Source organism: Coptis chinensis, chromosome 4 (genome assembly GCF_015680905.1).
Source record: "Coptis chinensis isolate HL-2020 chromosome 4, ASM1568090v1, whole genome shotgun sequence".
In the NCBI taxonomy this organism is placed as follows: domain Eukaryota; kingdom Viridiplantae; phylum Streptophyta; class Magnoliopsida; order Ranunculales; family Ranunculaceae; genus Coptis; species Coptis chinensis.
The window spans coordinates 19,846,901-19,856,691 of NC_141459.1; positions in this window are offsets into that span (position 1 = coordinate 19,846,901).

Genomic DNA, 9,791 nt, shown 5'->3' on the forward strand with positions numbered 1-9,791 from the left:
AGAGCAATAATAGCTATCAAAACAATATTAAATATCATCAATGAATAGAGCACCAAAAGTTGATCTCATTCAATTCATGGAGCACCAAAGGGGAGAGGGAATTCTATATATTTCCTCTCCACTCTCTAAACAGGGAGGAGAATCCGATGCTTCTTCTCCACTCTCCATCTTCTCCGTTCACCATCGATCATTCGATCATAGAATCCAAACAATGAACTACGTTCGACTTGATTCAGTCGTCGACAAGAATGGATATCGATCGTGGGGCAGTTTGATCCTTCAAACTCAGTCGCAACATCATTCTCCCCAAAATTCCTACACACGTAAGGTTCGACCAAAAAGAGCATTTACATTGGCGCCGTCTGTGGGGACAATTTCTTGGAAATTCAACTACTAAAATTTTTGTTTCTTCAACTTACATTTCTATACGTTCTATTTCTAAGCCCATGAAGTGTGGTGATAGTCGCTCTGAAGAAATGAATGAGGATCAATCATCAAACAAAAGCTCGCTCGCTCGCTCATGGAGTTAGTCAGCTACTACATGAAAGATAAGTTTTCCATTATCTAAGATATATGGTATACTATGTATTTTCTTAACTAGCCCATCCAAATGGTCACATGGGTTATCTCTGCTAAAAAATCACTACTATGGTCACTGCGTGATTAACAAATAAGTCCATAGTGCAAGCGACCTACCTAGACTCTATGCTCAAATAATGATTGTGCGGCATTGTCAGACTTTGAATCACAAAAATTTTGAAACTACTTACTCCCTTCTCTTAATGCCTCAGTTTTAGTTATGACTTATATCAGTACATAACAATCTAGAGGAGCCAATATCATATATTCATTTATTTGCATCTTCAGTAATTACATACTTGCATCCAGTACCATTTGGCATTTGATATAGACAGTTGAAGATGTCATGTTAGAGATGACCATACCTTTAACCGTGAGCTTGATTAGCATGTCGACCTCATAAACAATATGCCTAGACTTGTAATGAACACCTCAGCATAGTTAAGGTCCTAGTTATGTTTAAGGATCGATCTATCGACTTAATCAGGCTCAATCTATCAGATCTCGAGTTGTTGTGGCTGGACCTGACAAGAAATTGCAGAAAGTCGATCAAGTCGTCCTCTAGCAATCAAGAAAGGAATTAAACAATTTGGCTCATTCTTACATGATGCGACCTCACAAAATTCGAGACTACTACTGCTTTTTTCCTGGTAGAGCTAAGTTGTTACAGGAGATACAAATTCGATCTTCGCACTTTACAACCTCATTAACCCATAGCGTTGTTACAGGAGATACAAACGAGTGGATTGCTTCCGCGTTGAGCCCTTGGCACTGACTTGCACATCGGGTGGGCTTTCTCTATCTGTCAATGGGCCTGGGCTCTCCTATGGATCCTCATGGTGCAAATCAACGTTCCTGATATGAAAGTGGAGTGAAAGTCGGGCACGTATTAAAGTGAAAGTTCTCCTCCCCTGACCTGCAACACTTCTTCTTCCAGCGCTCACGTTACATTTCGTCGAAAACTGCTACTAATGAATTTTCTATTATAGTTGGATCATTTGCAGGTCGGCTATACTTTGAACATACATGGGGCTGCATTAGTTGTACTTGTCTTTTACGCTAGGAATTGCAGGCAATCTAAATCCATGGATGCTCAATTCAAATCCGTTTTGATTTGAGATCAAACTCCAAACCAGGGGTCGCTTGTACTTCGAACTTGTAACGCTCGTATTTAAAAATACGTATTTATTTATTTATTAATTAATTAATTTATTTAAAATCTATTGGATTGGATTTGGGATATGTGGGCCTGGTTTCTGGGCCCAAGTCTGTATTGGGCTTAGGTTTTAAACCTAAGTATATATTCATATTTTTTCTAGAGAATAGGGTTCGGAGATAAAAAAATAATAAAAATGGAGGCGGAGATAGAAACTCGATTGCTAGAGGGTTGGAGCGCGACGATTCAGACTAGGAGAGGTTCGTGGAGCTTTTAATACAGGTGAGTAGTTAGTTTTTCTACTTCACTGGTATACAGAAACAGTTTTACTGTCCAATGTTTTCACTCAATTTTACTGTTCATTATTCGGCGTCCTGTCTGTCGTGTTGTTAAAACTTTGTTGAAATCTGTTGTTTTGTTAAAACTCGAAACTCTGAAATTTGAGATTGGAACTGTCGAACCTTGTTTGGGCCCGTTAATGGTGTCCCTAGCCCAAGATAAAGAAAACAACCTGCCATTTGGTTTGACCTCATCTTTTGTTGTGGTTTTGAATGGGTTGTTTGATGTTGGGGGTTATATGTTTGATGTTGGTTATTGATGTTTGGGTCGGTGCTGTTGCAGGTGGAAGAAGGCGTTAATGGCGCCGATGGAGAGTTTTGGGAAAACTTGGTTGGGCTGTTTTTGGTTTAATTTGAGTTGTGGGGCTTGCATCTAGACTAAAATCAATGGGTTTATAGTTGATTGTAGTGTGTGGGTGAGTACTGATGTATGGGGATGTGGAAGTTTGGAGGAGGCGCGATCTAGTTTGGAGGAGGGGATGTGAGGTGAGGAATCGAGTTGGAGCTTTCATTAAAGCTATAGGGTTTTTGATTTGGAGCAAAACCGCTGGAAGGAGGAGATGAGGAGTGGTGGCCGGCGCGAGCTGGTGCGGTGGGGGAAGAAGCCTGATGGAGAAGATGACATGTTGGTCGGTTGGGCTTGGGCTTTGGGCTTTAGGCCGAAGCCTTTAGATTTTAGTTGTTGGGCCAGTTCTATTTGTTTTGTTTGGGCCAGTTTAGTTTAAAGTTTTTGGGCCGGTTTCAGTTCAATTTTTGGGCCGAACCCATTTGTGTTTTGGGCCAATTCAGTTTAAGTTTTTGGGACAGTTTCATATCTTTTGTTTGGGCCAGTTCTATCTTTGTTTGGACCGGTCCATATAAATTAAAATAGATTCAACAGGGTCTTTAAATATGTAGACTTTTGGGTTTTGGTTTTGGGCTTTGATTGTGGACTTTTGACTGTTTAATTATGCTACGTTTTATGTTGTAAATTGTATGAACAAATCAAATGCTAAAATGCTATGGAAGCTTGTATAAATTTGTTAGTCATTATCTAATTAAGATTTGACGTGAGTAGTGTGTAAAACATATAAATATTGGCACGTAATCAGAGAGGAAATTCTTATAAGACTTAGATATATACGTTTTTATGATAATTAAATTATATACGGACTTAGATTCATGGGCTTTAGTATTGGGCTTTGATGGTGATATTCATTCCACATAAATATATGGAATGTATACGTTACATGATTGATTGCTAGTATGAGTTGCTACTGAAATGAATTGTAGTATTTATGAAGGCTTGAGATATTCCATATGGTGTAGTGCAATATATGATTTGGCACGTGAAATAATAAGTTTCGAGATTTGATATAGAGATACTTGGATATCGTGCAATGAATAGTATTGGCACGTGATAATGTGGATTGCATTATAACGAGAAACGTTGAGTTTCAGTACAATTAAGTATACTGGCATGAGATAGAATAAGAATTATTATGAGTCATGAATGTATGACACTTGAATAAATTACGTAACGAAAATCCTAGAACCTAGCTACCACAACTCATGTGATTTGGCCCTAGTGATGGGTGTATGTGATATGATTGGCCCTTCGGGCGTTTCAGTGAATCTGAATGGCCCTTTTGGCGTAAGTAATGTGAATGGCCCTTCTGGCGTAGCCGAATAGTGAATTGATTATTCTGTTCGCAAAATTTGAACGAGACGCGCGATATTTTATGCAAAATAGTGGCAGTACTTACATAATAGCTTTCGTGTGAGGGTTACCTGGTGTGCGGCATCCCGCTCAGGGTAGCTACGCACGGAGTGGTTCATTATGTAAGGGGAGGCATGTGGATGTACATGTTCGGCGTTGGATAGCGATTATGGTATCCAGGGAAACTAGGTAAGACATAGATACGACGTGATTTTAGGGACACGCAAAGAAAGCCTTAATTAATATAATTATGGTAATATGTTGGTTAATGATATATCTTTAGATAGATGATTGTATATGGTTTTGCAGAAGGGTGGGTCAAACTAACTACTTGTGCAGAGACGACCCACTCTGTAATTGAGCATGAAATGAGGTAAGTATAGAATATGCTTGGCTGGTTATTAGTTTAGTTAGAACCTAAGGCGCCTCGTGGAGTAACTAAATGCCTTTTTATTATGCGTATGGTTTGTTGTGTGGTTAGTGGGAAGCTAAGGCACCTCGTGGAGGAACTACCTGCCTTACCTATTGTACTTAAAGATGTCGTATTAGTTGTTGGAAGTTAAGGCGCCTCGGTAGAGGAACTAACTGCCTTATGGATTGTGTAAATATATGTATAAGTATATGTTGTATTTTAGGGCTACTCACACCAGCATTGTTTATAATGCTGACCCGATTTGCATGTTTGCTTATCGGGTGTGTTCATTAAATGAACATAGTTGATAAGTCTTGACAGGTTAGTGTTGAAGAAGGTTGGTTGCTGCTTGTGGTTTGCGTTAGCGTCGCTTTTCAAGATAGGTTTTGTTTTCTCTTGAGGTGATATAGATTTTCATTTGAGACAATGTTATTTGTATTTTCATTTGTAATTTTAAATAAAGAGTTATTGAAAAGAGATTTGTAACCTAATCTTATTTGTAAGTTTTTGTAATGAAGGGGACTTTTGTTTAAGTTAAAAATTTTATTGGTTTTTAATTATCCGCATATTTAAATTGTTTATGGGTTTTTGGAAGTGGAGAGTGCATCACACCTCGAAAATCGAAGAGTCGGGAACAAATATAATTTTTCCGAATTCTGTCGAAATTCGGGATGTGACAGAACTGGTACAGCAGATATATTCCCCTTAGTCCTCTATCCTAAAGATTCCTGCCCCATAATGCTCATGCAAATCCTCATAGTTATAGAGGTACATATTATCTACCAAATAGGCCCGTGAGTCTTGTATTTCAGCGGGCATAGCAAGTCCGAGAGCAAAGGCTAACAAGAACCTGGTGATTTCCATCGTTTCATCCTCACTGGTGATGGAGAACACTTCTCCATCCGGTCTATCAAAGAACTTACAATTATCATAAAAATAAGATGTAAGTGCAGGAGAATAAAGTTCATCAGGTCTTACCATTTGTGGTTCCCAGCCTGCTTGTATGATCACCTCGTGAAACCACGCACCATAGGTGTCACTTTGGAACAAGTCTTCAAAAGACTTCTCCAGTATGATACGAGGGGATGTCATCACAATAGATACTCTCTAGAAAAGCTGCAAACAACCCTGGAAAACCTCACAAAAAATCAGAAAATCGGGCTGTGAAGGTCAGGGCGTGGGGTGCGCTCCGGAATGGCCTAGGTAAGGCGCGGGTCGCGCTCTGGTCTTGCTCGAGTTACAGTGTTTTCGGCGCTAGGCGCGCTTAGAAGTAACCTATATAGGGCGCGGGGAGCTCTCCGTGTATGAAGGGCAGGGTGTAGTGAAAAACAAAAGGAAAAATTGGAGGTTTAAGGTGAGAGATGAAAGTGAGATGTGTGGGTTTTGAGTGTAGAATGAAGGAAGTGTATATAGGGTTTTAGTTTCTAAAACGAATTAACAAGTTGCCAAAAAAATTTAAGGCAATTGCCGGAAACAAAATATTTCCAAAACCTAAAACGGAAACAACCCATATTTATTATTCTAAAACAAACCTAATATCTTTTAGATTGAATTTAGAATTGCAACTTCCTAACTCATTGAAATTTCATCATACCATAATATCTGAACTTAGCCATGCCAATATCGACAACATTCCCACAACTCATCGCAAAATACTTCTAAAATGGTGGATCATATAAAAGCAATTCTAAAAAAAAAAATACCACCCCCAAACAATTCGGGAAGATGGGATTAACGCAAAAATCATCGCATGGTTAGAAAAGAACCAAATTAAATTAAAATCAAAATTCAAATAACAATTAACTACCGAATTCAAATTTAACTACTTAACATCCAAACTAATAAAAACAATAAAAACATCAAAACAACAAATGCTCCTAAACCACTAGCCACAATATGAAGATGGGCCACTTAATAGGAAGTTGATTGATCAAAATGGAAAGACCAAATGCCCCACCCCCAAACAAATTTTTGACAACATAGTTTAAAAAATTTGTTTTAAAACGTGGGTCGTTTAAAGTTAGATTCCCGAGACTTGCTAGATTACTATTTTTATGGTTTTATTTAGTTTTTACTTTTTATAAATACGGATTAATATAAGAGAAAACAATAAAGCAATAAAGACATAATCCACACCATAGAGAAACATGACTCAAAAATCGAGAAAACATGCAAGAGTGGAAAACGTGAATTATATTAACCGTGGATTTAGGATCCGGTACTTACAGCCACACACTCCATAGGGAGGGCCCGGTTACCTTAATGGTGTACTTACCAATATATGGAAGATTGGAATGGAGTACACTGAAGAATAAAATGAGTCCTTTATAGTTAGATACTCGAGACTTTATCTAATAAATATATATATAAATAACCTGTATTTTACCATATATCAACAACCTAAAGAGCTGTGGGTCTTTCCATAAATAAATAACATGGAATGCACTCCCAAACAGAATCAAGCACTAAGATTTTCTACGACGCAACTTAGTGAAATGAAAGCGAAGTCTGATAGACCTAAAACGTAACCAAGCATGCACCTTCTTCTTCATCTTTGAACGAGACGGTGTCCAAGTAAATGATCGTGAGAAAATGGATGTTTGTGGAAGATATGTTGGATATGGATAAGTTTTAGAAGGAAAGAATGGAAAAAATGAGAATGTGGGTTTAGCATAAAACTCATTCATGGTATAGGTAGGAACTGTCTCTATTATGAAAATGAAGGTGTCAAGTGCCTTTCCCTTGAGAATTATTTCTGTATTAGGAGGATTTAGAAAATCATTAAGCACAAAAGAAGCAAGAGGGTCAAGTGCAAACTCAAGGTTCCTTTGAAAAGGTGGAAAGTGGGGAATATTGGTGATAGAAGATGAATGAGTGACAGGATGATATGAGGTGGATGAATGGGGATCAGCTAGAGCTCTCAGGTATAGATCATCAGAAGCCTTGAGATATGCAAGACATTCCTCAATAGGTGGGTCAAAAGAATCACTGGGATAGAGGGTGAAAAATTCATCTTCCGTCATAGCGTCAAGGGATGAATGGATGTTGACAGGGGTGAACTCGCGAGGTGGCAAGGAAGAGTTGCAAAAGATTTGAAGGAAATATTCCTCGACTTCCAGGGAGTTCTCGTCGAAGTTGGAACTTCCAAAGGATAGGAATTTGTGCATTTGATTATCAGGAAACGTGGTTTTGAAATAATCTTGAGCTAAGCTCTTGATCATGCTAACTTCTCCATCGATAGTCGTATCTGGGAACTGTTTCGTCGTTTTAAAAACATTTACTTCAACAGAAAGATGGCCAAAAGACATGGACATCGAACCATCGCGGTAGTTTATGAGCGTGTTCACAGTAACCAAGAAATGACGCCCTAAAATGATCAAAACAGAGTCGTTAACGACTTCTGTATCGAGGATAACAAAATCAGCAGGATAGTAGAAATCCTGAATCTTAACAAGCACGTTTTCAACCACACCCTTAGGATACTTAATAGACCGATCCGCTAACTGCAACGTCATTTTAGTAGGTTGCATCTCTTGTAGACCTATTTGTTTGTATTGATAATATGGGAGTAAGTTAACACTCGTCCCCAAGTCTAATAAAGCGGTCGTCGTGTGGGAATTTCCTAAGGTGCATTGTACAGTAGGACGACCAGGGTCCTTGTACTTAACGATTCCATTATGTTCGGTTAAAGTTGGAAACTATTCTGTTTAAAAGGCGTCTTTAAGAATTGATAAGAGCCTAAAACTGTAGTTTTAACCCCTAAACAATATTGTTGCTAGACCAATTATGTGATTAATAATATAGGTTTATCACTAATTACGTGCTTTTGAGTATTTCAGGCTTCGAAGTTGAATAAATATAAATTCGTTACTAATTAGGCACTAAAAGGAGCTAAAGTGATTGCTATGAAAGTTCTATGAAGAAAGCCCAAGTTTCATGGAGAAAAAAAGCCCTTAAAAAACTCAAGTCAAAGCTGTTAAGTGAAAGTCAAACCAGATTAAAAAGCTAAAGAAAAGTCAACAGAACTTCAAAAGGCCATATCTTTGGGTTCAGACCTCAGATTTGGGCCCAGTTTATATCAAAATTACCGTCTCAGAAAGCTCTTTCTAATGGTCCAAACCTTGACTCGATCAGAATAGTATAAGTTGGTGAAAACTCGTGCTACAGTAACACGACCAGAATGAAAAGTCTTGGACTCAACAAATTAGGTTTTGGGCTCAATTTTTCGGCCCAAAATATAGCTCTAGGCCCATGCATGAAATTGGGGATCTCTTTCTCTTATTGAAAAGAAGAAAAGAGGCGGATTGAAAAGCTAGACATAGATTAGAAAATAAATTAGCTTAGACTCCATTAATTAGTTTTATTACCTTGTTTTTAATTTAGTTATTGAATCATTGATAATTCTTCATTAGATTAATAAAAATAGTTAGTTATTCATAAATTTAGTTTTGGTTTATTAAATTACTTAGATCTAAATTCAGTCATTAGTTGTTAATCATTTCTTAATTGTTAATTCAGTTGTGAATCCTTGATTAGATCAAATTAGTAAATTTATAATCTTTATATCATGTCTTGCTTAAATTCATATAGAAATGATAGTTTAATGATTTAAGGCTAAAATCTCCATTAAAGGGATTTGAGGAAGCCTTGATGAAAACTTGATTGTTTTAGCTTAAAAATCATTGTGATAATCTATTCAATTCTAGAAAGTAATTATTTCACCATGAGAATGAGTTTGCTTGCTTCACATGCTAGTTATTATTTTGTAGAGATTGCCATGAATAATTTGGGATTAGAAATACCAATTCGTTATGCAAAAGCATTGCAATTGGGATTACGACGAATCTTCACTAGTTAATTAAGTCGAGTTAAGGTGGAATCAAATCCCCCTAATTCCTCCTCATATAGTCAAATTAGCAATTCTGTAGTTTAAATTATCGTATCTTGTTAGTATAATTTACATTGTTACTCTCATTGACTTTGAGAGACTGATAATCTTAGTTAACATTAATTCTAAAGAATTAGGAGTGGAACGAACTCTCTACCCCACTATATTGCAATAGCATTGAGAGTAGAGAAAACTTTGATAATATAGGCACCAAAAGAGCTTTAGTTTTACTTACGTTGAATTTTGTCATTTTATCGTGGGTAAAACTATCATTTTACCCTATATCATTTGATATAAGGTAAAATGATAGTTTTACCTTATATCAGGAATATTTGTCTTACGCCTAGTAGTGCACAACTCTTTAAGAAACTTAGCATAGTGAGGTAATTTTTTAATCGCTTAAAGAAAGGGTAGGTTTATCGTTAGATTTTTGAAAACTTCTCTAATCTTGTCAAAGTTTGTATCCTTGTTTAACATTGCTAATCTCTAGGAAAACAGTGGTTTCTCTCTATATTTAGCGTATGGATCAACAGGATGTCTAACCTTGACTTTCTGTTTCTTAGGTTGTGGTTTAACTGTTACCTCTACAGGGGTAGGATATTCAGTTTCTATTTCGGTATCTAGTTCAATATCTGGTGTAGGGACTACTGGTGGGGTAACTACAGGCATAATTACGGTGTTATTAACCACTTTGCCAGAACGTAGAGTGGTGATGACAT